Raw genomic sequence first — 5,035 nt, 5'->3', positions numbered from 1 at the left:
CTGTCCTGGAACTCACTCTGTAGACCAGTCTGGCCTCGAACTCAGAAATCCGCCTGCCTCTGCCTCCCAAGTGCTGGGATTAAAGGCGTGCACCACCACCGCCCAGCTCTCTCTCCATCTTTATGTGGGTTCCTGGGGATCCAATTTGGGTCATCAGACTTGCACAACAAATCCTACCTAGTAGGCCATCCTGCCTGATGTATTTGGTTAACAGAGTTTTGAAGAATAAATGAGATTGTAGATTAAACATAGGCAATAAATATTTTGAAAGACTAGCTGCTAGTGAATGAGTCTGTCTCCTCACAGAGCTCATATTCCAAAGGGGAAGATGGAATTAATGTATAATGCAATATAAGGTAATTACATATCATGTGTGTGGTGGTTTGAATATGCTTGGCCCATGAGAAGTGGTACTATTAGGAAGTGTAGCATTGTTGGAGTAGGTGTGGACTTGTTGGAGGAAGTGAGTCACTGTGGGTGTGGGCTTTGAGGTCCAAAGCTTAAGCTTTGCCTAGGGCAGAAGAGACCCTCCTCCTGGCTGCCTGGAAAAGGGCATCTCATCCCACCTGCTTCTGGATCAAGATGTAGAACTCTTGGCTTCTCTCACACTATGTTTGACTGGACACTGCCATGCTTCCTGCCATGATGATAACGGACTGAATCTCCAAAACTAGCCCCAATAAAATGTTGTCCTTTATAAAAAGTTGCCTTGGTCATGGTGTCTCTTCATAGCAATGGAAACCCTAAGGTGTGGAGAATAAAAAAAAAAAAAGCAATAGGGCACGTATGTCTGTAATCCTGCACTAGAGACACTGAAAGAAACGCTGCTCCAGGCTAGATTAAACTGCACAGTGAGATCCTCTGAAACATTTAAAATGAAATGATGAAGCTGGAGAGATAGTTCAGATTAAGAACTGCTATTGTGGGGAGGCGAGTTCTGTTGCCAGTATCCATGTTAGGTGGCTCACAACAATCAGTAACAGTCCAGGGTATCTGTTAACCTCTCCTGTCCTCTGCAGGACACACACACACACACACACACACACACTAGGGTAAGGGTAAGGACTGGGGAGAGCTCTCAAGATAAAAGTTGCTTTTGGCTAAGCCTGACAACATATATTATAAATTCTTAAAAGCTTTAAAAATAAAAATTAATCTTTATTTAAATCCTAGCACTCAGGAGGCAGAGGCAGGCATATCTATGTGAATTTGAGGCAAGCTCAGTCTACAGAATGAGTTCCAACACAGCAAGGGCTACACCAAGATACCCTGTCTGGAAAACCCACTAAATAGATAAATGAATAAATACATAAATAAATATATATTTAAAAATAAGGGTAAGAAGAAGGAAAGAGAAGAAAAAGTTAAATTAGGGTAAAAAAGAAGGAAAGAGATGAGTAAGGTGGGTTGCTGTTTTTATTCATTTACTCTGATTTATACAATGCCTCACTCTTGCCCAGACTGATGCTTCATTCTTGGGCTCAGGGCATCCTCCTATATTAGCTTACTAAATAGCTGGGATGACAGAAGACTGATATTTTATATAGGGTGGACAGGTGGACCCATAAGACAGTAATACTGAATACATACTGATATACAATCACACACATGTGCATGTGTATACATAAATACTCAAAATGAATAGATGTAAAACAAATAGTATTTACTCAATTCCTTATCCTCTTTTCCTAGGAGGTCCTGTTTCTATCTTCTCTCCTATGTCTCTTCCTTAACCTAACCTAACGCCTCTTTTTTTTTTTTCTTGGTTTGGTTTTTCGAGACAGGGTTTCTCTGTGTAGCCCTGGCTGTCCTGGAACTCACTCTGTAGACCAGGCTGGCCTCGAACTCAGAAATCCGCCTGCCTCTGCCTCCCAAGTGCTGGGATTAAATGTGTGCGCCACCACTGCCCGGCTAACCTAACTCTTCTTTGTCCTGTAAGACTGACCAGAGTTACATTACCATGTTCATCTGTTTGTGTTGTCATAGCAGAATGCCTGGTCTGGGATTTGAATTCAGTAGTAAAGTACTTGCCTGGTGTGCATCCTGCCCCCTTACCCCAAAATAACGACATCTGAGACCAGCTAATTTATGAAAGCAAGAGATTTATTTCTCTTGTGATGGCTTGCGTCTGAGTGGAGAAGCTGGCACATGTTACAGAGGTAAGATGTGTGAGGTAAGAAGTCACAGGTCACATGGTAAGAGAAGAAGGAGAAGCCAGGTGTTGTGGTTTAAAGGATAATGAGTCCCCATAGGCTCATGTGTTTGAATGCTTGGTCCATAGTTGGTAGAACTGTTTGGTAAGGATTGAGAAGTGGACTTGTTTTCATTGGATCTGGGCATTGAGATTTCAAAAGCTCATGCCATTCCAGCTAGCTCTTCCCTTCTTCTTCTCTCTCCCCTCCTCCTCTTCCTCTCCATCCTTCTCCCTGTAACTTTCGGATTAGGATGTAATAAGCTCTTAGGTACTGTTCCGTGCCATGACAAACATGAACTGACCTTCTGAAACTAAATGTTTTGGTCATGGTGTCTCTTCACAGCACTAGAACAATAACTAATACCAGGTCAAGCTTGTTTGTTTTTTAATTATTTTATTGGTTATGTTTTATGGGTGTGGGCATGTATAAATGAATGTTACCTGTAGAGGCCAAAGGACAATCTCAGATGTCACTCCTCTGAAGTCACACATCCTGGTTTGTGTTTATGTTTTATTTATTGTTTTTCTTTTTTGAGTCACAGTTTCTCTGTGATCCTGGAGAAAGACTTAAAAGGTTGGAGGTGACTAATCATTAATTAAAGTTTAAGTGGAAAAGCTGGAGGGCTTTAGAGTTTCATCTCCTGCTCTGGAGACCAGAAAAGGCTGATGATCAGGTCTAGGACCTGACTAGCATATTTTCTGAATGGGGAAATTTTCAGCTTCAACATATCTGTTACATTATACTGCCCCAATTGGGAAGGAGTGTCATCCTGGAAAAGGATGTGACCTTAGACCCCCAATCCTCTGAACCCATGGAAGTGGGCTACTCTTTCTTATGAAAAATCTTGTTTTCCTCTTTTGTGTGACAGTGCAGAAACCTCTGCCTCATGAGAGTATCCCGTTCTGAAACTTCCCTTACTTTCCCTCCTGAGAGGGAACAACAACTGAGATTAAGTCATTCAGTACTGAGCCAAGAAAGTCCTGTGTGTGCTTGTGAGGAGGAGAGGACAACTTAGATGAGAGATCTAGCTGATAGGGCTACTATGCTGTAGTAAGACAGGCATAATTGGCTGTGTGGTGGGAAAAGAAGGGGTTAAAACTCCACTTAAGCGTTTTCCACTTAGAGCTAGAAGCTAAGAGGAAACAGGAAACATTTTACAGATGTGCCTGTCAAGAATAAGGTTGTTTGGGGCTGGAGAGATAGCTCAGAGGTTGACAGCATTGACTGCTCTTCCAGAAGTCCTGAATTCAATTCCCAGCAACTATGTGGTGGCTTACAACAATCTGTAATGGGATCCTATACCCTCCTCTGGTGTGTCTGAACAGAGTAACAGTGTACTCACATACATAAATAAATCTTTTTAAAAAAGAATAGGGATGTTTTAACTGCTTGCACAGGAGCTGCCTCGTGCCTCTGTAACAATTAATGTAAGAGCCCTTAGCCTTGGCTACATAGAGAATTTAGAGCCAGCCTGGACAAAGCTTGTCTCAAAAGCCAAAATGGGGCTGGAGAAATGGCTTAGTAGTTAAGAGTACCTACTTTTTGTTTGTTTGCTTGCTTCTTGTTTTGTTTTGTTTTTTGTTTTAGACAAGGTTTCTCTGTGTAGATGTGGCTGTTCTGGAACTCACTTCCATGGCTCACTCTGCCCTCAAACTCTCAGATTTGCTTGCCTCCCAAGTTCTAGGATTAATGATATGAGCCACTCTGCCAGCTTGAGCACCTACTATTCTTGCAGAGGACATATGTTCTGTTCCCATAAGACAGGGATCTGACACTGTCTTCTGGAGTTTGCAGGTTCTGCACTCACAAACACACACCCAACACACACACACCACACAATTAAACCAGCCAGCCAGGGGAGGATTGCTCAGTGGTTAAGAGCACTGGTTCTTCTTCTAGAGGACCTGGGAAGCTCCAGGAGATCTGATACCTTTTCTGACCTCTTCAGGTAGTGCATGCAAGTGTGGCACAGACATACATTTGAAAAAAAAAATCCCTACATGGAAGATCAAATTTTTAAGATTAGGAAAAAGAGGCTGACTGTCCACAGAATAAGTCATCTTATTCACTTGATTAATAAACTCCTCCTTAGTTGAAGTCACTTTTTGATGAGCATTTACACAGGACATGAATATCTTCATATCCTTTGCCCATTTGGAGAGATCTATCCACATACTCCTTCCCCAGATGTCCTCACCAATTTTTCAACGTGATCGTCCCAAGACTCTGACTATCCAGCCAATTCATTGGTTATAGTCCACAAGTCAGTCAACAATTGTACCTCTGGCCATTTTTTTTTCCAAAAAAACTATAATACCATGTGTACTGCCCGAAAGCCCAGCCCACTATGAAGATTTCCCTTCACCAGTGTCTTTTAGGGTTTTCTCAAAAAGGGATTGTAATGCTGCAGCTGTCCACTTCTGTGTGGTGTCTGCATGACATGCAAACCATCAATAAACCAGGTCCTAGTCTTCTCTTTCTCAGTCATAGGGAACATCCCACGAGGCTATAGCTGCATGCTTCACCGCAGGCAGCACTGTAACACAAGCAGGAACCATAGGCATTTTGGCAACTTCTCCCTGTGACTTACTCAGGCCTTCAGGACCTGCTCAGGCTCAATCAAATATGCTTTCATTTTGATTGAAATACTTTCATTTGCTAATAGACTGCTGCTGTGCATGTCCTACCTTATGACTTGGTGGGATCAATAACACCCAGCTCATGATGGGTAGTTCAGGTTGAATGGTAACTTGGTGTCCTATTGTGAAATGTTCAGTTTCACTAAAGCCTAATAGTCAGCCAAGGGCTGTTTTTCTTTTTTCTTTTTCTTCTCTTTCTTT

This window comes from Grammomys surdaster, unplaced genomic scaffold (genome assembly GCF_004785775.1).
Source record: "Grammomys surdaster isolate TR1022 unplaced genomic scaffold, NIH_TR_1.0 165, whole genome shotgun sequence".
NCBI lineage: Eukaryota > Metazoa > Chordata > Mammalia > Rodentia > Muridae > Grammomys > Grammomys surdaster.
Note: the sequence above shows the minus strand (reverse complement) of the source record.